This window comes from Mobula hypostoma, chromosome 16, assembly GCF_963921235.1.
Source record: "Mobula hypostoma chromosome 16, sMobHyp1.1, whole genome shotgun sequence".
NCBI classification, from domain to species: Eukaryota; Metazoa; Chordata; class Chondrichthyes; order Myliobatiformes; family Myliobatidae; genus Mobula; species Mobula hypostoma.
Window position 1 is genome coordinate 2863717 of NC_086112.1, and position 25758 is coordinate 2889474.

A 25758-nucleotide genomic window follows, 5' to 3' on the forward strand; every position below is an offset into this window, starting at 1 on the left:
CTGATCATCCACTGCATCCTGACCTATCTCCAGCTGTCTTGCCTTTGGATTCAGATTGACTAGCACGAGAGAGTGAGGTTGACGATTTGCACAACTCTCTGTTGCTTTAATCAAACTCACATGCAAGTCACAACATCCAATATAAGCACACCCACCCAAGGATGTCAGGGGTATACACACACACACACACACACACACACACACACACACGGGCAGGTGACCGTAACTGCGCACAATACTCCAAATTAGGCCTCTAATTTTGCTAGTCTATGCCATATATTTTTATTTCGATTGAAACTGTAATAAAAGTAAAACAATTGCAGTAGAACAACTAAATTTAAAGGTTAATTAATAAGGAAATCTACATTCCATCAGATTTCAATTATAATAGTATTACAGATGGAATAATCTTTTGTATACTAGTTTCAGAACCTTTTAAAGATCCTTTATAATGTGGTAAATATACAACATAAATATGTAAAAGTTTGTCAAAGTTCAAAATAAATTTATTATCAAAGTACATATATGTCACCATATACAACCCTGAGATTTGTTTACTTGCAAGCGTTCATAGGAAATCCAATAACCATAATACAATCAATGAAAGACCGCACCCCACAAGATGGACAAACAACTAATCTGCAAAAGACAATGGGCTATGCAAATATCAAGGGAAAAGAAAGCAGTAATAGTAAATAAATAAGAAATAAATATTGAGAACTTGAGATGAAATGTCCTTGAAAGTGAGTCCATTGTCTGACTCACAGTTCAGTGATGGGGTGAGTGAAGTTATCCCCTCTGGTTCAAGAGCCTGATGATTGAGAGGCAGTAACTGTTCTTAAACCTGGTGGTGTGGGTCCTGGGGCTTCTGTATCTCCTTCCTGAGTTATGTTTACATTTATATTAAACTTCCATTACTTTTATTAATATACAAGTAAAAGGTCAGTGTAGTGTTCTGCATTTGAATAGAAACAAAACTTAGAGATTTTTAAGACTGATAATCTTTTAATATAGATAATTAAAAATCATGTTATCTGTCATAAATATCAACTTTGTCGTTCAAAAATGTGTGCATTTAAAAGGTAGCTTTTTGTGCATTTACTTATCTTCTCATTAAGGTTAAAATATAGAACCTTAGATGTTCATAATGTCAGTGATATATTGTCACTGTCAGATAGGAGTACTTAAAGATGGTTCAGTGTTTAATACTTTCCGATTAATGGCTGTTTCATTGGCTGAATGAACAAATCTAGAAGATTTACTTTCCTCTGTACAATATAAAAGCTTAGAAAACTTCAAGGTGACAGGATTACAAGGGATCCTCATCAAACATGCCCTTCAGGAATAAATGGTTATGATGCATCTAATCAACAAGAAAGCAAATGTGCTGAATTATGAATTAAGTGGCATAAGTTGTGATAACAAGGAGCAAATGTAACTTCAGACACATGGTGTTTGCTTTATGTGGGGTTATCTGATGTGCTGCCAAGGGAGACTGAGAAAAAGGCTCATTATATTAAGATGTTCTTTTACTCAACACAGCCTAAAACGATCTTGCTTTCTTTCCTTTTGCCCAACTCCCTTGTGTCCCTCAGTCAAGGCAACGGGCTTTACCAAGGGGATAGCGAAGAGTCTTTTAGACCATCAAGCTCTGTTTGTAGTCAAAGTGCTTTGTGTGTTTTAGGTAGTCTGCCCAGCAATTAAATAGAGATGCCTAATTGGCTGATCTATATTAGGGTCAGCAGCCAGTTACAAAAGAAAAACATGTAATGCCCTCGCTGCACAGTTCTAAACTAAATTTTCATTAACAACACCAGTTCTAAAATTGTGTATTAGGCCTTATTTCACAAGATAAGATAACATTTTTCAATGCTTGCAATGCAAAAGTAATTATTATTTCTATTATAAAGTAATCGATTTGGTAAACATCTCTGCAGTTTGCATTCTGCTTCTCATTTGCTTTTAACCATAAGTCAAGCAATACGTCAAAGCTTGTACTCAGTTTATTGTGTTTCTCATAATATTTCAAAAAGCAGTACAGTAATCCTGTTGTAAACTCAATAGAAAGCATTACAACTTAATCTTTCCAAAGCTTTTCTGAAAGTCTAATCAAAGGAAATTTTGAATTATCTGGCACATATATAGTGCATGGCTTTGTGATATTAAAGCAACATTTTCATCAAAACAGAATCAGGTTTAATATCACCAGCATATATCATGAAATTTTTTGTTTTGGGACAACTGTACGTTGCAATACATAATAACAAAAACAGTAAATTACAGTAAGAAGTATATATAAATAAAGAAAATTAAATTAAATTAAATAAGTAGTTCAAAAAGAGAGGGAAAATACTGAGTTAGTATTAATGGATTCATTGTCCATTCAGAAATCTGATGGCTGAGGGGAAGAAGCTGAAATGTTGAGTGTGTGTCTTCAAGCTCCTGTACCTCTTCCTTTCTGGTAGCAATGAGAAAGAGCGTGTCCTGGGAGATGGGGTCCTTGAGGATAGATGCCCCCTTTTATGGCATGGTCTTTTGAAGGAGTTCGCAGTGTTGGGCAAATAGTGCCCATGATGGAGCCAGCTGAGTTTACAATTTTCTGCAGCTTTATCTGATCCTTTGCAATGGCTCCACCATACCAGACAGCAATGCGACCAGTAAGAATGTTCTCTGCAGTACATCTGTAGAAATTTGCGTGTGTCTTTGATGGCATACCAAATCTCTTCAAACTCATAATGAAGTATAGCCACTGTCGTGCCTTCTTTGTAATTGCATCAATATGTTGGGCCCAAAATAGATCTTCAGACATGTTGACATCCAGGAACTTGGAACTGCTTTCCACTTCTGATACCTCGATGAGGACGGGTGTGTTCCCTTGACTTCCCCTTTCTGAAGTCCACAATCAGTTCCTTGGTCTTACTGATATTGAATACAAGGTTGTTGTTGTGACACCACTCAACCTGCTGATCTATTTCACTCCTGTATGCCTCATTGTCACCATCTGGTCTTTTCTGGTATTACTGATTACAATGTACCCTTTGGTCCCCACCTGGCACTCAGCTCTCACCTGTGGCTCCCCGTAGCTGTTTGCATGCGACAGCAGCCACACCCTGGGCAACGGCTTCGACAAGCCGGCTAAACCAGGTGAGGGTAGCCGACGGGTCTCAAACCCTCGGTGAGATAGGGAGTTGTCTATCCCAGCATGTGAAGACAGACTCCGGCGGATTGAGCGGACGAGACCAATGGAAGGTCCAACGGTCAAGAAGGCAGTTTCTGCAAGCGTCGTGGAACATGTAGAGCAGGACAAGACACAGAAGATGTCCTGGTCATCCACTGCGCCTAGTCCCATCTCCAGCCGTCTAGACTCTGTCTTGCCACTGGACCCAGATGGGAATTGGGAAGAGAGAGTGAGGCTGACACTGCGCAATTCTCCCTCACTTAAATCCAAATCACGAGCTAGTCTCGACACCATCATAATGGTGTCGAGGTCCTCATCGACGTCAACGATGGACGAACAACAACAACAATGTACCCTAAAAAATGCAGCTGTGAATTTAAAAATTACAAAAAAAATGTATTAATAATATAGAACCCATTGGTTAGGTCATGACAGATTTGGTGTTCTGATCTGTCATTTATTTGCAGGCTTCCTATGGAAGAATGGATCTGTGTTGTTTGAACTGGTGGTCTCATTGAGCAACAGCTAGCAATAGCAATAGATTGAAAGAGTGCAGAGAAAATTTACTACAATGTTACCAGGATTTGAGGGCCTGAGTTACAGAGAAAGCTTGAATAGTTAAGGATTTATCTCCTAGAACGCAGGAGAACGAGGAGAGATTTGAGAGCGGTATACAAAATTATGAGGGGGGATAGATAAAGTAAATGCAAGCCGGCTGTTTCCATTGTGGTTGGGTGAGACTACAACTCGAGGTCATGGGTTACAAGTGAAGGGTGAAATATTCAGAGTGGTGAGTGTGGAACGAGCTGCCAGCAGAAGTTGTAGCTGTGGACTCATTTTCAGCATTTAAGAGAAATTTGGATAAATACAAACAGATGGGAGGGGTATGGAGAGCTATGGTCCGGGTACAGAATATAGCCTGTTTCTATGCTGTAGTGTTCTTAACGTTGAAGGCTGTATAATATAGGATTCAACAACTGATCTCCAGATCTGTTGCTCTATGAAATATGTGTGTAAATGGGAAATCTCTGTAAATACGATTACCCTGAAATTTTCAGAAAATGACTCTCCACCTGCACACTGCTTATGTCCAGCCTTTTCTAATTTTGTTCAAACTGTCCATTTATCAAGGTGAAGATGACTAGGACCTGAATGACAGACAGTATACCCATATTCTCATTCAAAAAATATCAAAAAAGACAATGCATCAACTTAAAGATTAAACATTGTGGAGAAAAAAAGTCCTTGGGCTTAACCTGCATGCATCCTGTGCCAGGCTGAAGGCCTAACCTGTATGGATCCTGTGGCAGGCCTAAGGCCTGACCTGCACAGATTCTGAGCACAGATCACCTAGTTTATAGCTCTCTTGTCTGACCCTATGGAACATTCAGCAACAGAGTACAGTCAGAACATTACTGGTGGAGCTGAAGGTAAATGCTGGAAGTTTGCCATAATACTGACAACATTTCCCTGAAAATTCTGGTCCATTGTTCTGAAAATCTACCTAGGCTAAGGAGGCAGAGAAATGATGATATAATATCTTTAAATGCCTGCCTCCGTAGTCTAGATATGATTTCAGAGAAGCACAGAAAGTGAGTTAATGTAGCAACAATGTAAAGCAGTCAAAACTACATTCAGTAGTGACATATTATTTTGATTTCATTCGGGTTGAAACCATTGTACTCTATAATAATATTGTTTTTAAGTTGAAGTCATTGGATATTTCATATCACAATTTCATTTCCATTCTAGAATAGGGTTCAAAGTTCAAAGTAAATTTATTACAAAAGGACATATATGTCACTATATAGAACCATGACATTCATTTATTTGCAGCATTCACAGTAAATACGAAGAAACACAATAGAATCAATGAAAAACCCCACACAAGACAACAAAACAATTAACCATTATGTAAAAGACAACGAACTGCAAATACAAAGAGAAAAAACACGAAATAATAATAAATAAATAAATAAATAAACAATAAGTATCAAGAACATGAGATGAAGGGCCCTTGAAAGTTACTCCATAGTTTTTGTGAACAGTTCAGTGATGGGGTGAGTGAAGTTACCCACTCTGATTCAAGAACCTAATGGTTGAAGAGTAACAACTGTTCCTGAACCTAGTGATGTGGGTCCTGAGGCTCCTGTACCTCCTTTCTGATGGTAGCAAGGAGAAGAGAGAATAGCGTGAATGATGATGAATGCTGGTTTCCTGTGATAGCCCTCAGGATTCAAAAGTGAACTTAATGATTTCATATAAGTAACCTTAATGATCTGGGTCATTCACCTGTCACAATATCTCAGTGTCACTGTTTGACAGATGTTATTTGATCAACGGTTTGCCAGCGTTCTCTTTTAATTCAGTTTTCCAGCAACCCCTGTATTCTGTATCTCCCAAATACTGCATCTTTTTTCCGTCTCTCCAGCCTCACACATCTCCTTCAATTCATATACTCCAGAAAGATCACTGTGATTAAAAAACATTTATCATTCCCTCTTAGTCAGCACCATCAACATTTGTCATCTGGAGAACTTTGGTCTCCATCCTATCAGAGACATTCCCCATGGTTAGCAAAAAGCTTTACAGTATCAGCGACCCAGGTTCTATTCCCACTGCAGCCTGAAAGGAGTTTGTATGTTCTTCATGTGACCACGTGTGTTTCCTCTTGGTGCTCTGGTTTCCTCCCACATTCCAAAGACATACCAGTTAGTAGGTTAATTAGTCATTGTAAATTGTCCCGTGATTAGGCTAGGATTAAATCTCTGGGTGATGTGGCTTGAAGGGCCAGAAGGGCTGTATTGCCATAAAGAAATAAATTCTCCTCTCCATCCCCAACAACAACTCACCCCCCCCAACTCCATTCATTTTAGTGCTTCTGGAAAAAGCTTCTTTTTCCTTAAACATTGCTTATCCTCTGTGAAGTCTAACATGAGTTTCACAACCATCTGCAACGCTTCTCCGTTTTCAACCTGCCTTCTCCCAGCCAAATAAGGATAGGGTTCCCCTTCAAACCCTCTAGTCTCTATATTTCAAACGATAATCCTTCATAATTTCTGTCACCCTTAATGAGATTCCTCAACTTGGCACATTTCCCCTTTCCTTTCAGCAGAATGAAGGAGCCATTTCCTTAAGACTCCCTGATTTGGATTTCTATCACCACCAATCATTTGTCACAGCACCTTTCGATATGACTGTAGAAAATGCAACATCTGCCCTTTACCCCTCCCCTCCCTACCAGCTGTGACCTTCCAGGTGATTCAGCAATTCATAGGCACTTCTATCAATTTGATGTCCTTTGGACTCGGATCTTGGGGTCCGAGTCCATAGGACGCTCAAAGCAGCTGCGCAGGTTGACTCTGTGGTTAAGAAGGCATACGGTGTATTGGCCTTCATCAATCATGGAGTTGAATTTAGGAGCTGATAGGTAATGTTGCAGCTATATAGGACCCTGGTCAGACCCCACTTGGAGTACTGTGCTCAGTTCTGGTCGCCTCACTACAGGAAGGATGTGGAAGCCATTGAAAGGGTGCAAAGGAGATTTACCAGGATGTTAACTGGATTGGGGAGCATGCCTTATGAGAATAGGTTGAGTGAAATCGGCTTTTTCTCCTTGGACCGACGGAGGATGAAAGGTGACATGATAGAGGTGTATAAGATGATGAGAGGCATTGATCGTGTGGATAGTCAGAGGCTTTTTCCCAGGGCTGAAATGGTTGCCACAAGAGGACACAGTTTTAAGGTGCTGGCAGTAGGTACAGAGGAGATGTTAAGTTTTTTACTCAGAGAGTGGTGAGTGCATGGAATGGGCTGCCGGCAATGGTGATGGAGGCGGATACAGTAGGGTCTTTAGGTAGGTACATGGAGCATAGTAAAATAGAGGGCTATAGGTAAGCCTAGTAATTTCTAAGGTAGGGACATGTTCAGCACAACTTTGTGGGCCGAAGGGCCTGTATTGTGTTGTAGGTTTTCTATGTTCTGTGAGTCTGGTTTCCATGATGGGCTGATTTGTGTCCACTACATTTTGTTGTTTCTTGTGGACATATGCAGAGCAGTTACCATACTCAGCCAGTAGGCATCTGTTACTCATAAAGTCCACACAAACTTCAGCAATAAAGTCTGCTGGAGGAACTCAGCAGATTGATCAGTGCCTACGCAATGAAAGAAATTGTTAATATTTGACACATGGATGGAAGGAAAATGAAGGCTAATGGGCTGTTTGGGAGGAAAGGGTTAATTTGATCATAGATTGTATTAAAAGTATGGCACAACATTGTGGGCTGAAGGGCCTGTTCTGTGCTGTACTATTCTATGTTCTATGTTCTAATGTATTTCATTTGATAGCTTGCAGTACGGTGCCTTCTGTATTAAAGGAACAAAACATAGGAAAGTTAACTTACAGATTTACAGAAGACAACTATTCTGTCCTCAAGGCTGACTCAGAGCTTAAAATTCTTGACATTTTAATGAGATTGAGAGGGTCATACAGTACAGGTCCATCGGCCCATTGTATTCGTACTAACCGTCAAGCAGCCATTTACATTTATCTTCCCCACATTCTCATTGTCACCCCTCAGATTCTGCTGTTCACCTACAGACTATGGGCAACTTATAGTGCTCAGTTAACTACCAACCTCTACTCCTCTGGGGTATGTGAAGAGGAAACTGGAGCATTAGAATGAATCACATGTTGCCACAGAGAGGACATGCAAGTTCCACAAAGACAGCACCGGAGGAAGGGTGGAACACCGAGGCCGTAGGCTCACTGGTTATGTCACGTATAAGACCATAGCCATAATGCACAGGAGCAGAACCAGACCATTTTCCCCACCAGGTCAGCTCCATCACGGCTGATTATCCCTCTCAACCCCATTCTCCTGCCTTCTCCCCCTAACCTTTAATGCCCTTACTAATGAAGAATCTATTAACATTTGCTTTACATATACCAAATAACTTGCCTTCCACAGTAATTAATGGCAATGAGTTCCACAGATTCACAACTATCTGGCTAAAGTTCAGAGTTCAGTGAGGCGGGACTGCGCAGGCGTGTGACGTCGGGCAGTGAAGCGCGGAAGATTTAAAAGGAGCACAGCCTTGTACAGCGGGCAGCGGAGTGAGCTGGGAGCAGAGTGAAGGCTTAAGGGCTTTGAGTCAACGGGCTTAGGCGGGAACGGGCGAGGCAGAGTAGATTTGGTTTTCAGTTTTTCCTGTTATTTGAGGAAAGGGGGAAGTATGAGTGCGAAGGCAGCTTGCTGTTCTCGATGTCGGATGTGGGAGGTCCTGGAGTCTCCTATCCTCCCGGATGTCCACATCTGCGCCAGGTGCACCAAGCTGCAGCTCCTAAGGGACCGTGTTAGGGAACTGGAGCTGTAGCTCGATGACCTTCATCTGGTCAGGGAGAGTGAGGAGTTGATAGAGAGGAGTTATAGGCAGGTGGTCACACTGGGGCCACGGGAGGCAGACAAGTGGGTCACGGTTAGGAGCAGGAAGGGGAAGAGTCAAGTACTAGAGAGTACCCCAGTGGCTGTGCCCCTTGACAATAAGTACTCCTGTTTGAGTACTGTTGGGGGTGGGGGCAGCCTACCTGGGGGAAGCAACAGTGGCCGTGCCTCCGGCACAGAGTCCGGCCCTATAGCTCAGAAGGATAGGGAAAGGAAGAGGAGGGCAGTAGTAATAGGGGACTTTATAGTTAGGGGGTCAGATAGGCGATTCTGTGGACGCAGTCAGGAGACCTGGTTGGTAGTTTGCCTCCCTGGTGCCAGGGTCCGGGATGTTTCTGATCACGTCCAAGATATCCTGAAGTGGGAGAGTGAGCAGCCAGAGGTCGTGGTACATATAGGTACCAATGACATAAGTAGGAAAAGGGAAGAGGTCCTGAAAGGAGAATATAGGGAATTAGGAAGGGAGTTGAGAAGTAGGACCGCAAAGGTAGTAATCTCGGGATTACTGCCTGTGCCACACAACAGTGAGAGTAGGAATGGAATGAGGTAGAGGATAAATGCATGACTGAGGGATTGGAGCAGGGGGCAGGGATTCAACTTTCTGGATCATTGGGACCTTTTTGGGGGCAGGTGTGACCTGTACAAAAAGGACAGGTTGCACTTGAATCCTAAGGGGACCAATATCCTGGCGGGGAGATTCGCAAAGGCTACTGGGGAAACTTTAAACTAGAATGATTGGGGGGTGGGAATCAAATTGAAGAGACAGAGAAAGCTAGTAGACAGTGTGTGAGGGAGAATGGGCAGGTGACAGAGAAGGGGAGCGCTGAGACCGAAGATGGAGGGGAGAATGAAGAAAAAGATAATAAAGTTGTTTGCACCATTAGGGATAAACAGAGAGTAAGAGGTGGAGAGTTTCTTAAATGCATCTATTTTTATGCTAGGAGCATTGTAAGGAAGGTGGATGAGCTTAGAGCATGAATTGATACCTGGAAATATAATGTTGTAGCTATTAGTGAAACATGGTTGCAGGAGGGGTGTGATTGGCAACTAAATATTGCTGGATTTCATTGCTTCAGGTGTGATAAAATTGGAGGGGCAAGAGGAGGAGCTGTTGCATTGCTTGTCAGAGAAAATATTACAGCGGTGCTTTGTCAGGATAGATCAGAGGGCTCGTCTAGGGAGGCTATTTGGGTGGAATTGAGGAATGGGAAAGGTGTAGTAACACTTATAGGGGTGTATTATAGACCACCTAATGGGGAGTGAGAATTGGAGGAGCAAATTTGTAAGGAGATAGCAGATATTTGTAGTAAGCACAAGGTTGTGATTGTGGGAGATTTTAATTTTCCACACATAGACTGGGAAGCCCATTCTGTAAAAGGGCTGGATGGTTTGGAGTTTGTAAAATGTGTGCAGGATAGTTTTTTGCAGCAATACCTAGAGGTACCAACTAGAGAAGGGGCAGTGTTGGATCTCCTGTTCGGGAATGAGATAGGTCAGGTGACGGAGGTATGTGTTGGGGAGCACTTCGGGTCCAGTGATCACAATACCATTAGTTTCAATATAATTATGGTGAAAGATAGGACTGGACTCAGGGTTGAGATTCTTGATTGGAGAAAGGCTAACTTTGAGGAGATGCGAAAGGATTTAGAAGGAGTGGATTTGGACAATTTGTTTTATAGGAAGGATGTAATAGAGAAATAGAGGTCATTTAAAGGTGAAATTTTGAGGGTACAAAATCTTTATGTTCCTGTTAGGTTGAAAGAAAAGGTTAAAAATTTGAGAGAGCCATGGTCTTCAAGGAATATTGGAAACTTGGTTCGGAAAAAGAGACAGATCTACAATAAGGATAGGAAGAATGGAGTAAATGAGGTGCTTGAGGAATATAAAGAATGTAAAAAGAATCTTAAGAAAGAGATTAGAAAAGCTAAAAGAAGATATGAGGTTGCTGTGGCAAGTAAGGTGAAAATAAATCCAAAGGGTTTCTACAGTTATATTAACAGCAAAAGGATAGTGAAGGATAAAACTGGTCCCTTGGAGAATCAGATTGGACAGCTATGTGCGGAGCCAAAAGAGATGGGGGAGATTTTGAACCATTTATTTTCTTCGGTATTCACTAAGGAGAAAGATATTGAATTGTGTAAGGTAAGGGAAACAAGTAGGGTAGTTATGGAAACAATGGTGATTAAAGAAGAGGAAGTGCTGGCGCTTTTAAGGAATATAAAAGTGGGTAAGTCTCCGGGTCCTGACAGGATATTCTCTAGGACCTTGAGGGAAGTTAGTGTAGAAATAGCAGGGGCTCTGACACAAATATTTCAAATGTCATTAGAAACGGGGATGGTGCCGGAGGATTGGCGTATTGCTCATGTGGCTCCATTGTTTAAAAAGGGTTCTAAGAGTAAACCTGGCAATTATCGGCCTGTAAGTTTGACGTCAGTGGTGGGTAAATTAATGGAAAGTATTCTTAGAGATGGTTTATATAATTATCTGGATAGACAGGGTCTGATTAGGAACAGTCAACATGGATTTGTACATGGAAGGTCATGTTTGACACATCTTATTGAATTTTTGAAGAGGTTACAAGGAAAATTGACAAGGGTAAAGCAGTGGATGTTGTCTATATGGACTTCAGTAAGACCTTTGACAAGGTACCACACAGAAGGTTAGTTAGGAAGGTTCAATCGTTAGGTATTAATATTGAAGTAGTAAAATGGATTCAACAGTGGCTGGATGGGAGATGCCAGAGAGTAGTGGTGGATAACTGTTTGTCAGGTTGGAGGCCGGTGACTAGTGGTGTGCGTCAGGGATCTGTACTGGGTCCATTGTTGTTTGTCATATACATTAATGATCTGGATGATGGGGTGGTAATTTGGATTAGTAAGTATGCAGATGATACTAAGATAGGTGGCGTTGTGGATAATGAAGTAGGTTTTCAAAGCTTGCAGAGAGATTTAGGCCAATTAGAAGAGTGGGCTAAAAGATGGCAGATGGAGTTTAATGCTGATAAATGTGAGGTGCTACATTTTGGTAGGACTAATCAAAATAGGACATACATGGTAAATGGTAGGGCATTGAGAAATGCAGTAGAACAGAGGGATCTAGGAATAATGGTGCATAGTTCCCTGAAGGTGGAATCTCATGTGGATAGGGTGGTAAAGAAAGCTTTTGGTATGCTGGGGTTTATAAATCAGAGCATTGAGTATAGGAGTTAGGATGTAATGTTAGAATTGTACAAGGCATTGGTGAGGCCAAATTTGGAGTATTGTATACAGTTCTGGTCACCGAATTATAGGAAAGATGTCAACAAGATAGAGAGAGTACGGAGGAGTTTTACTAGAATGTTACCTGGGTTTCAGCACCTAAGTTACAGAGAAAGGTTGAACAAGTTAGGTCTTTATTCTTTGGAGCGAGTTGAGCGGGGGACTTGATAGAGGTATTTAAAATTATGAGGGGGATTGATAGAATTGACGTGGATAAGCTTTTTCCATTGAGAGTGGGGGAGATTCAAACAAGAGGAAATGAGTTGAGAGTTAAAGGGGCAAAAGTTTAGGAGTAACACGAGGAGGAACGAGCTTCCAGTAGAAGTGGTAGAGGCAGGTTCGATTTTGTCATTTAAAAAAAAATTGGATTGGTATATTTACAGGAAAGGAATGGAGAGTTATGGGCTGAGTGCAGGTAGATGGGACTAGGTGAGAGTAAGCGTTCAGCATAGACTAGAAGGGCCAAGGTGGCCTGTTTCCGTGCTGTAATTGTTATACAGTTATATGGTTATATGGTTAAAGTATGTTACTCTGGTCTGTGACTTCCTACACTGTTCCAGTGAGGCAGTGCTAGTTCAAGGACCAGATCTCATCGTCAGTGCAGGCAGACTGCAGCTCTCAGGACTTGATAATGAATTCATCAGTTTCAGACAACCAACTGATCATGTTTGTCAGGACTAGCCATTTCTGATTTGTCTTTCAACTTTAACGTTAGCTTCCCTTTTTCTTTCCACAGATGCCAACTCATCTATTAAAAATTTCCAGCAATCTCTTTTATTTCAGATTTCCAGCAATTGTTTTGTGTTTTTATCTCTCTCCTTATTCACTTTACTCATCTCTACTCATTTCCAGACAGATTAGCAATAGTTAACAAGCAGTATCATCATCTTTTCGGTATTTCCAGCATTTTCTATATTTATTTCAGCACCTGCAGTTTTTTTGTTTTCAGTGATAGTTTTTTTTTCATTAAAGGTGCCATAAATGAAAGCTTGTTTGAGATGACTGATTTTGAATGCTTCCACCACAAATGTGTTTTTTAGGGCAAGCTTTAAAGATTCAGATTCAGATTTATATATTACACATACAGTACATCAAAACACAATGAAATATATCTTTTGCACTAACATTGAACAGAACCCAAGAGTACGCACATCGTGCCACACATTCCAGCACCGAAATACGGTAGATTACCCACAATGTTCAACAGAACAACACAAACAACAACAGCAACAAAAAACAAGAAAGTCTGCATGTGCAAATTTTCCGGAGCAACACACCACAAAATGGAGGAACTCAGCAGGCCAAAGACTCAGGGCTCGCCCCTTTTTCAGCCTCTCACCCACACGCTCACACACTCGCTCACTCACTGACTCACTCACCCACACACTCACTCACTCACCCACACACAGACTCACTTGCCCACCCATCACCTCCCTCTGGTGCTCCCTCCCCCCCACCCTTTCTTCTTTCTTCCATGGCTTTCTGTCTCTTTCAGCAATCAACTTCCTAGCTCTTTGCTTCATCCCTCCCTCTCCGTTTCACCTATCACCTGACGTTTTTCTCTTTCCCTTCCCCCACCTTTCAAATCTATTCCTCAGCTTTTCTTCTCCAGTCCTGCCGAAGTGTTTCCAAAACATCGACTGTACTCTTTTCCATAGATACTGCCAGGCCTGCTGAGTTCCTCCAGCATTTTGTGTGTGTTGTTCAGATTTCCAGCATCTGCAGATTTTCTCTGGTTTGTGTAATGATTTGATTGGGTGGCGGGATGGAGATACGTCCCTACCAAAGGAGGCGTGAGGTGCTCCTTCCCTTTGCTAGCCTGCATGTCACCCTTAGGCAAGGAGTAGCACCTGCTTTCCCCACCCCACCCCCGAATCAGGGTCAGGTGAAGCCATGGGAGCACGTGGTGGATGGTTGTACGAGCAGCTGGTGCAGATCACAATTCCTGTTGATGCAATTACAGCACATGATGATGATGATGATGATTAACATGTAAGAAAGAGTTAAAGGACAATTCTGATAATTTTGTAAGAAAAAGAGAAAAAGCTGATGCATTGATGGTTCTCTCAACAAGATGTTTTCATTGCCTCATACTGAGGCTATTTACAGCTCTTAATATCTTTCACATTCTTCTATCGAAAGTTCTATGTTTGAAGACTCATTCTGAATATGGCTAATGAGAGGTTAGGTACAAGAACAAATTGTAAATATTTATTTACTTATTTACTATCAAATATGGCCTCCTTTACATTGGTGAAATTGACTTAAATTAGGGGGATCACTTTGTCGAGCACCTCGTGCCATCCGCAAAATAGAAGCATTTCCCAGTGGCCAACCATTTCAATTCCTATCCCCTTTCCTGGTCTATGGCCTTCTCTTCTGCCACAATGAGGCCTCCCTCAGGGTGGAGGGGCAACACATTATATTACATTTTGGCAGTCTCCAACTTGATGGCATGCACATCGATTTCTCCAACTTTCGGTAATTTTTTCCTCTCCCTTCCCTCTTCTTCAATTCCCCACTCTGGCCTCTTACCTCTTCTCCTCACTTGCCCACCACCTCCCACTGGTGCCCCTCCTCCTTCCATTTCTCCGCTGATCCACCCTCCTTTTGCTCTGCTAAGGTCAGATCTGCCCCCGATCTGCTGCAGCTTGCCTGCCAGGAGCACACTGGAGTTGACGATGCTGTCTGTTATCTACCTGCTGAACAGAGCCTACTTCCAGTTGGATAAGCAGAGTAGCACTGTTTTTTGATATCTTAAGTGCCTTCAATACCATACAGCCCTCATTGCTGGGGGGATTTCTCCATTCAGTGCAGGATGGCACTTCCACTGTATCCTGGATAATGGACTTCCTGACTGGCCGACCACAGTTTATGCAACTTTAGAGCTATGTGTCAGACATGGCAATATGCAGCACTGGGGCCCCACAGGGGACAGTATTGGCCCCCTTCCTGTTTACCCTGTTTACTTCGAACCTTAGATAGAACACTGAGTCATGTCATCTGCAGAAATACTCTGATGACTCAGCAATAGTTTGGTGCCTAAAGGGAGGACAGGAGAATGAATACAGGGCCAGGTAGAGGACTTTGTCAGTTGGTGCAAGCTGAATCATCTCCACCATCAGTGGACTTGAGGAAGATTGAGTCTGCTCTGCTCTCTGTTACTATTGATGGTGAGGACCTACAAGTACCTGTGTGTGCACCTGAATGACAGACGACTGGAGCACCAACACAGAGACTGTGAACAATGAGGGCCAGGGTCACCTCTACTTCCTGAGGAGACTGAGGTCCTTTGGAGTATGCAGGCTTCTCCTTCATAGGTTCTACCAGTCTGTTGTTGTCAGTACGATCTTCTATGGGGTGGTGTGCTGGGGCAATGGCATCAACGTGGGTGATGCCAACAGGCTCAATAAACTGATTAGAAAGGCTGGCTCTGTTACAGAAGTCAAACTGGACACATTGGAGGCTGTGGTAGAACAAAGGACCACACTGAAAATCCTGGCAATTCTGGAAAATGTTTCTCACCGTCTGCATGCCACCTTGGCTGAACAGAGGAGCATTTTCAATAAAAAAACTAAGCCAACTGCGCTGCTCCAGAGAGGTCATCCCTACCCTCGCTAATTGGCTCTGTAATGAGTCAACCTATAGCTGGGGAAGTGATGACCCCTCCTGTTAGACTGTTTGAGGTAAATTTTTTATTCTTTCTTACTTCTTTTCTAAAATTTGTATATCTGTGCACTTGTAATGCTTCTGTGACACTGTAATTTCCTTTGGGATCAATAAAGTATCTGTCTATCAGATTCCTTCTTCTTCTAGCCTATCATCCCACAGCTTCTTACTTCATCCCCTCTGCCCACTCACCTGACTTCACCTATTACCTTCTAGCTTGTTCTTCTTTCTCTACCCCCACCTTTTTCTTCTGGTATCTTCTCCCTTTGCAGTCCTGAAGAAGGTCTCAGTGTGATATGTCAACTGCTTATTCATTTCCATAGATGCTGCCTGACCTGCTGAGTTCCTCCAGCATTTTGTGTGTGTTGCTCTGGATTTTCAGCATCTCTTGTGTTTTAAATAAGTAATAATTCAAGGGAGTCTAAGTGAGCTGGGTTCATAGCACCATACTTTAACTTGTTTGAGCAGGTTCCCTTGACGTAATGATGATGTGTACATGAACAAGCCCTGCAAAGATCTGTTCCTGCATCAGTGACCCACTTACAGCTGGACGCACAGATTAAGTCTGCACCCTCTGTGTCAGATAGCATGTTAGATTCTTAGAGGGCCCAGGAGAAAATCGTAGACTTCACAATCAAAAAAGACTCCTCCTGTCTTTCCATTACATTTTATTTTCCATTGAAATCGAACCTCCAATTTAGTGCGCATTTTTCAGTTGAAATGCATGGCTATTAACTTCCAAGAGTTTAAGACTAGTCAGTGAACGCAGAGACTAAAGCTGCGCAAACAGCCAGTAACTGAGCTATAATGGCTGGTTGTCAAAGACCTTCAGTCAAAATCAGCAGCGCTTTTTCACTTTCTGTGGCAGTGAAGATCATCAGTTGCCTAAATCCATAGAAGGTTCTAGAGGAACCACCCACTGCTCTGCCCACAAATCCATTCAGTAAGTAACTGACACCATGTTTTGTCATGATGTCAGCCATAATCACTGGCAGTTACACCAATGTCACCTCCAAATTTGCTACCATTGCTGACAATTTAAAGATTTAAAGGGCTGTTGATGGCCCACTCGTCAAAAATCTCTGCTGGTTCATAGGATGCCGATAGTTTTGAAGTAATTGGCAATTTCATTCGGGGAAAAACTGCACAGATTCAAGTATGCCTACTGTCCCAAAGCACGTTGATAAAAGAGGAACAATATTCTGTTGCAGCACCGTATTGTCACAGACAGAAACATCATCAGCTTCTTGATGAGTAGCTGTTACTAACTTGGAAGCTGAGGAACGGGTGGTTCACATCAGTTAGCAGAAGCAAATCAATTGCTTCAGTCAAGAAGACAGATTCATGAACACATTATTTCATAGTTATTTTCTGAAGGCTATGCAGTTGACCGCAGATAGTCTGTTCTATTTTTCAGCTTGCAGGATCAGTCCCACAGGCACAAAATATGCTCGCAGGGACTCAGATATCAGGAGGGAATTTTCTTCTACGGGATCCCTACCCAATTAGTGTAGCACACAAACTTCACCTAAAGTGCTCCAGCGGACTTAAAAAATATATGAATGGCATGGTAAATTGTACTCGAGTGATTCCCTGATTTCCTCATGGGGAATACACTATGCATTGAGGTTGCTCATATAAATTGGACAATGAAGGTCAGGCTCATTTCGCCCTTTCAGCAAGTGATTTTTTTCAAAGGTTGATCTGCTGAACGTTTCACAGATGTGCTTTTTAATAGTGGAATCTACCTTAGAATTGCTGACAGTTGTTTTTGTGTTTAAGGTTTTTGCAGCAGTTTTGATGTATTTGTTATTTCTGATTTTTGTCAGGGAGATTTTTTTGACTGCTTTAATTAAAGCTTCAGATGTGTGAATTTCTGTGGCCTTTTTCTAATTCTGTGTTATTTTCACATACTCTCTATCTCTATGGCCTGAATCCTTCAAATATATTTTGCAACTTATGTTGCAAGAACCTCCTACTATATGGTCTGGCTCTGAAATCTGTGAAAGACTATAAGACATAGGAGCAGAATTAGACCATTTGGCCCATTAAGTCTGCTCCACCATTCCATCATGGCTGATTTATTTTCCCTCTCAACCCCATTATCCAGCTTCTCCCTGTAACCTTTGATATCCTTACCAATCAAGAACCTGTCAACCTTTAAATATACTCATTGACTTGGCCTCCACGACTGTTTATGGCAATGAATTCACCACCCATTGGCTAAAGAAATTCCTCCTCATTTCTATTCTAAAGGGATGTCTCTCATTCTGAGGTTGCGCCCTCTGGTCCTAGGCTCTCTCACTATAGAAAGCATCCTCTCCATGATCACTCTACCTGCACCTTTCAATGTGGACTATTACCTGAGTGGTCTCATGTCTGGGAAAATGAATATTCTCTAATCCACAGTCAGGTGTTGTTGGATGCTTGCCTTATGAACTCACATTTACAGGTGGTAACATAATATTAATTCTAGTTAAGTTGAACCTCAGAGGTTCAAGTTCAGGGTTAGCATTTTAAGACAATGTGAAAAGCTTGATAGATTAACTATTTTGCATTTCAGGCCCAAGTGTTAGACAAAGAACGACATGACCAGTTTTTTTAGATAATCAGGTATCTGGGTGATAGGATCTTGCTGTGAAGGAATTTCTAAAATGTTTTGCAAGGAGCTCCTCAGTTGGAAACTTCTCTCCCAGAAAGAATATTTCTTTTTTCAGTCACCATTCATATTAGAAGCTTTACAGATTCATGGGCCACTATTAAGCTCTCTCCATGCAGTGAGGGACTTTCACATTAATTTTATGTTTTGGAATGTGTTTCCAGTAATGCAAACAGAAACCTTTTTTGATCTTCAACATTTGTTAGTTGTGTTAGTCGCAGAGGTGTAGGTCAAAAATATGTCTGGAACTTTCTAAGGTGAACTGATCTCAGGCTTAGGGGAGCGAGGCTCACATAGGCAGAAGAGTCTGGAGCTCATGGTCTGCAACATAATCATCACACACCCACCCTGCTCATGGACTGTTTGTCCCCCTCCCATCAAAGAGGGACTACGTAGCACCTATGACAGAACCTCCAGACTCAAAAACAATTAATTTCCCCAAGCAGTAAGGCTGATCAACATTTCCACCCACAAACTCCACCACTACTTTATTTCCCATCAGTCACCTTATGTACAGCCACCTTGCATCACTTTATGGGCGCAGAATCAATCCATATATATATATAAGAATCAGAATCAGAATCAGGTTTATTATCATCAGCATGTGACATGAAATTTGTTAATTTAGCAGCAGCAGTTCAATGCAATACATAATCTAGAAGAAGAAAAAAAAACAAAATAAAATAATAATAATAATAATAAATAAGTAAGGGATCTTATTTGTATTTATTAGTTCTAAGTATTATTCTGTTCTTTATCTTTTGTAATTTTTTTGTGCTGCATTGGATTCAGAGTAACAATTATTTCGTTCTCCTTTAAATTTGTGTACAGGAACAAACATTTAACAATCTTGAATCTTGAGATTATGAGATTATTGCTGAAACCTGTTGTGCTTGCTAGATCATAGTAGAGCAAACATTAGTGGGATGTTATAGGATTGGGAATATTTTAAAAACCAACAGAAGGCAACTAAAAAAGTCATAAAGAAGAAAAAGATGGAATACAAAGGGAAGCTAGCCAATGATATCAAAGAGGATACCAAAATTTTCTTCATGTACATAAAGTGTAAAAGAGTGGTGAGAGTGGATATCGGACTGCTGGAAAATGATGCTGGAGTGGTACAATGGGGGATAAGGAAATGGCGGATGAACTGAATAAGTATTTTGCATCCATCTTCACTGTGGAAGTTGCTAGCGAAATGCTGGAAATTTGAGAGTGTCAGCAGTCAGAAGTGTGCCAAGTTGCCTTCACTAGGGAGAAGATGCCTGGGAAAATAAAAGGTTTATAGGTAGTTAAGTCACCTGGACCAGGTGGTCTACACACAATGGTTCTGAAAGGATATCTGAAGAGATTGTGGAGGCATTAGTAATGATCTTTCAAGTATCAATTGATTCTGGCATGATTCCAGAAGATTAAGATTGGAAAGCTGCAAATGTCACTCCATTCTTCAAGAAGGGAGAGAGGCAGAAGAAAGGAAATTATAGGCCAGTTAGTCTGACCTCAGTGGTTGGGAAGATGTTGGAGTCGATTGTGAAGGCTTTGATTTCGAGGTACTTGGAGGCATATGATAAAATAGGTCATAATTGATTCTGTACAGCGAGAGCTCAGGGAAACCGGCATCAAATTCCCTGTATATGTCCACATACTTGGCGATTATAAAGGATTCTGATTCAGATTCTGATTCTGATAATCTGCATGGTTTCCTTAAGGGAAAATCTTGCCTGACAAATCTGTTGGAATTCTTTATAGAAGTAACAAGTAGGATAGACAAAGGAAAATTGATGGATGTTGTGTACTTGGATTTTCAGAAGGCCTTTGTCAAGGTGCCACACATGAGACTGCTTAATAAGTTAAGAGCCCATGGTATTACAGGAAAGATACTAGCATAGATGGAGCACTGGCTCATTTCTAGAAGGCAAAGAGTGAGATAAATGGAACCTTTTCTGGTTGGCTGCTGGTGACTAGTGGTATTCCACAGGGGTCTGTGTTGGGACTGCTTTTTTACATTACATGTCAATGATTTTGATGATTGAATTGATGGCTTTGTTGCAAAGTTTGCAGATGATACGAAGATCGATGGAGGGGCAGGTAGCTTTGAGGAAGTAGAGAGGATACAGAAGGACTGAGAGATTAGGAGAATGGGCAAAGATGTAGCAGATGGAATACAGTGTCAGGAGATGAATGGTCATTCACTTTGGTAGAAAAAAGAAAAATATAAAATCTTTTCTAAATGGAGAGAAAATTCAAAATTTGAGGTGCAGAGGGACTTTGAAGTCCTCATGCAGGATTCCCTTAAAGTTAATTTGCAGGTTGAGTTGGTGGTGAGGAAGACAAATGTGATGTTAGCACTCAATTTGAGGGGGCTAGAGTACAAAAGCAAGGATATAATATTGAGGGTTTATAAAGCAGTGGTGAGACCTCCCTTGCACTGGTGAGACCTCTGAGCTGTTGTGGTCCCCTTATCTCAGAAAGGATGTACTGACATTGGAGAGAGTTCAAAGGAGTTTCACAAAAATGATTCCAGGATTAAACAGCTTGTCATCTGATGAGTGTCTGATGGCTCTGGGCCTGTATTTACTGGAATTCAGAAGAATGAAGGGTGACCTCATTGAAACCTATCAAATGTTGAAAGACCTCGATATTTGTGGATGTGGAGAGGATGTTTCCCATGGTGGGGGATTCCAAGTCCAGAGGACACAACCTCAGAATAGAGGGGTGTCCTTTTAGAATGGTGATGAAGAGGAATTTCTCTAGCCAGAGATGGGTGAATTTCTGGAATTTGAAGCCAAGTCATGGGCTATATTTAGGGCAGAAGTTGATAGATTCTTGATTAGTCAGGGCAAGAAGGGATACGGAGAGAAGGCAGAATAATAGGGCTGAGAGGGAAATGGATCAGCCCGGAAAACTTTTTCATTCACCTTTTAGCTAATTTCTTCAAAGAAAGGGGTGTTGGTAGGGACTTTTAAGAGGTGTTTAGATAGACACATGATTATGGAGAAAATGGAACAATATGGACATTGTATAGACAGAGGGGATTAGTTTAGTTGGCCATTTGAGTACTAGTTTATTTGGTTCGGTAGACCATCATGGGTGAAGTGCCTATTCTTGTGCTATATCTGGAATTTATAAAAGAAATGCGATGCACTTCAGGGATGAACTATTTGAAGAAAAGCCTGCTTTTTACAATCATTTTATATTTCATTAACAATCCGTTCACAGTTCTAGTCTTCTCAAGCAGTCCAAATGTAAACTGGGGACCACTTTGTCAAGCACTCCCTCTCCACCCACCAAAAGTAGAACTTCCCAGTGTTCAACAATTTTATTTCCTATCCCCATTCCCATTCCGATATGCCGGTCCATGGCCTCCTCTTCTGTAGGCAGATTTGGCCTTAGGAGTCCATAATAGGGCAGTGATCACTTATATCCAAAAGGCCATGATCTTTATGCCTGGTTTGTTCTTCAAATAAAATTCCCTTATCAGTCCAAAACTGTGCAGGAGCTGTAAGGTGTTGGTGTATTTAATCTTTGACATCTGCCCTTGCTGAGAGGGACCCCAGAATATGATGTGGTCCATATTTTCCTTTGTCTATGTATGAGCTGTATTGTTGAAGTTTTAGTAAAGAAACAGAAACAGGACAATTTTTGAAAGAAAATTAATGTTCAAGTCAAGGACCCTTCATTACTGACTTGAAACATCAACTCAAATCCTCTCTCCACAGATGCATCTGATCTGTTGAATATCGCCAACATTTTTGGATTTTATTCCAACTTTCCAGACTCTGCAATACTTTTTGATTTCTAGTAGGATGTCACAAGCTTCAATTCCATTTTAACTCCTCAGTAGTTCAGTTCACTCAGTCCACTGAGCAAACCCTGAAGTACAGCACTGACGGGACAGGCCAGCCTCCAACCTAGTGCACCTATCTTTAACGTTGAATTGCAATAGCATTTTGCTGCAAACCCTCTCTCATTGCTGTTGTCGAGTCACTGTTGACCAGGAACTGATCAGAACCAGTGTAGCCATTCAGTTCACATTCACTCAGTCGTAGCCCACTGAGAAGATGACGTGGATACAGCTCTGATGGATACTCCCATTTCAGTCTGCTGCAACTACATCTAAGGTCTGTACAGTTAGTAATGTTTTTATGTGGCTATAAAAATCTATTGCTACATGAAATTGACAGAACTCGTACAGATTCTGGTCGTCAGCATTGATGTGCGTCCTCTTTAAGATGGCAGAAAAGGGGATGCTGAAAACCAAGTGTGACTTGTAGAGGGCTAACTCAAGAGCAAAGGAACAACACCAACAAGGTTGGAGGCGATATCGGATGCACGTCAATTCCGGCAGGGTTCACAGGTCATGACGTCCTACAAAGCAAAACCCAAGCTCAGGAATGGCAGTGATGTTTCACTCCCAGGCAAGCTCAATGCCTTTTATGCTCATATGAAAGGGAGAATAACTCTACAGTCATGAGGATCCCTGCAGCACCCGGTGACCCTGTGATCTCTGTCTTGGAGGCCGACGTCAGGCTGTCCTTCAAGAGGGTGAACCCTCACAAGATGACAGGCCCTGGTAGAATACCTGGTAAGGCTCTGAAAACCTGTGCCAACCAAATGGTGGGTGTGTTCAAAGACATTTTCAATCTCTCAATGCTATAGTTGGAAGTTTGCACCTGCTTCAAAAGGGCATCAATTATACCAGTGCCGAAGAAGAGCAGCATGAGCTGGCCTGAACAACTATCATCCAGTAGCACTCACATCTATTGTGATGAAATGCTTTGAGAGGTTGGTTATGGCTAGAATCTACTCCTGCCTCAGCAAGGACCTGGACAAACTGCAATTTGCCTATCACCGCAATAAGTCTATGGCAGACGCAATCTCATTGGCTGTTCACGTGGCCTTCGATCTCCTAGACAATACAAATACCTATGTCAGGATGTTATTTATTGACTATAGCTTAGCGTTTAATGCCATCATTCCTACAGTTCTGATTGAAAAGCTCCAGAGCCTGGGCCTCTGTACCTCCCTCTGCAACTGGATCCTCAAGCTTCTAAGCAGAAGACCATAATCTGTGCAGACTGAAAATAACATCTCTACTTCGCTGCCAGTCACCACTGGCACAGCTCAGGGATGGGCCCTGGTGAAGGGTCTCGGCCCAAAACATCGACTATACTCTCTTCCATAGATGCCCCCTGGCCTGCTGAGTTCCTCCAGCATTTTGTGTGTGTTGCTTGGATTTCCAGCATCTGCAGATTTTCTCTTGTTTGTGATTGAACATACACTCCAGTTGGTGTATTTTGAAATGTCATAGATGAGTAAGAAAGTATATAGACAGTACATCAAGTACGTTATAATTTAATGTTCTTCATAAGGTGGAGGAAAAATCACACATTTCTTTTTGAGACATGCAATTCACTCATGTATTAACAATCTGCCCCCCTCTCTAACTCCATCTGGAATTTTACATAATGTTACATTGAATTTTCATCAAATGAGCATTTCTTTCAAATGTTAACATGGTCAGCATCATTATGGCTGACCAAAAATCACTGGTGAATTGAAACAGAAAAGAATGCAGATGCTGGAATCTGCAACAACACACAGCCTGTCTGAGGAACTCAGCAGGTCGAGCAGCATCTGTGACGGAGGAAGGAACTGTTGGTGTTTCAGGTTAAAGCCCAGCACTGGGATGCAGACCCAAAACATCAACAATTCCTTTCCTTCTTCATACACCAAGTTTCTCTGGAAGTTGGGTTTTTAAGATGTTAAGGACTAAAGCATTTGGGGAGAAAACGCTGGGTACTGTTTGCTCATACAGAGAAATCAATTTATCAAAAAGCTATTGAAGCATGGAATGAAAGAATAGTGGAGTGTGTTCATTGTTGGGGAGAGATTACTGCAGGGCGTAATTTCTGCTAGAACCAGTAGGGATGAATGTTTTTATGTACTTAAGTTACTGTAATTAAGACTTTTTTGTACAAAATAGCAACAAATGATATGATCATCTACTAAAAAAAAGATTGACTTTATATTTAATGTAATGTTATTTGTAACATTTTTGGTTGCAACCTGATGGATTTGGCGAAATGTATTTTGTATTTTACCTATTCTACGTCTTTGATTCATGAAAGAATAACCTACTGTTGTGGAATTTATGTTAAAATAAGTAATCAAATTTATACTTCAATGATTATTGTCAAGGAAGGTGCCTATATTATACTGCTATTGTAGATTAATTTTATTTCATTGTAGATTGTAATTATACCGCATGTCGCTGTTAAAACCTAGAAGGCTTGTAATGGAAATTGTATACTAGTGAACATTCGATGATTATTTCAGTGGTTCAGGAGTTGGACAGTGACAATAGTCTTTATATTTTTCTTTCTCACAATTAGCATCAAAATTAAAGCATTGAGGTAGAGAAGATTTCCTGATTTCTTCCAAAGGTTTCTGCCTAAGTTTTGATTTTAATCAGCAGAAACTTTACATAGATGTTCCACTTCATTAATGTAATGCAAGGAGCTATCTTAACTGTTATTCTTGTTACCGAAATATAGTCTAGATTTCCGAAAGAAAATAATCAGAACTGAATCCTTAAGGTGCAAAGAGGTATGCTTATTGTAACTTCACTTACTATTTTTTTAAAAATTGCTTTATTAATCTCACAAACGTACAACCACAAGAGATTTTAAGTGTAAACTTCACAAATGTACATCACATTAAATTTGGCCATAATCTGATGTTAAAAAAATTGATAAGTTTTTCATGATATTTGTAAAAATATTTCACAATATATTTTTGTTGAAGCAATCCATTCACATTATTTAAAGTTATGAAAATAACTATTTTCTCTGATAAAATTTTGAGTTATTTTGGATTATATCACAATAAATTCTCACAAAGTGCAATTTTGTTTAGCTATTGTCCCAGTTTGTACGTGATTTTGGATGTGTTTAGCAAGAGGAATTTTATTCCTATTACTGAAAAAATATGGGACAATGTAGGCTATCACTGGGCAGAGTGATATGTTAATAATCAAACAAGGTTGATTAATTTTTGTTTTGCCATGTCTCCTAATGGAGAAACACATTTCTAAAATCAAAGCCGGCCACTCTATTTGGGGCAGTGATCATGACTGCTTGACTTTACCACAGCAGTTTGGTAACTCTCCACTTCTGTTATTGTGACCATTTATTAATCCAAGAAGACCGACTGGTAATTAATAACAGTAATTGACATGAATAGGTGAATATCTGAATTATTCAGTGGTCCTTAACATCGATGAAGAAATTGGCCAGTGAATTCACATTTTTGTTAGCTCTCCAACCCAAGTCAAGAGGATATTTGTTCTGCCACTCTGTTTGTTAGTGAACCAAACAGTATACAATTGCCTTCTGCAGATAAAATGTGTTATAAGCTTATAGCTTTGTGCATGAAGCTGCCAGAATAATAAATAGGTACACCAGTGGATGCATGCTAATATAATGTTGTAAGCAATTTTGTTGATAAGTGCTGATACTTCTTTCCCTCTATCATCCAAAGCAGCTAGTA

The 25758-nt window shown here is 41.0% G+C and overlaps 1 protein-coding gene across 3 annotated transcripts in view; it reads left to right on the forward strand.

Moving 5' to 3' along the window:
• The window catches only part of kiaa0825 (KIAA0825 ortholog), a 309600-nt gene that overhangs the window by 256649 nt on the left and 27193 nt on the right, over nt 1–25758 (forward strand). The gene's annotated exons all lie outside the window — the stretch shown is intronic.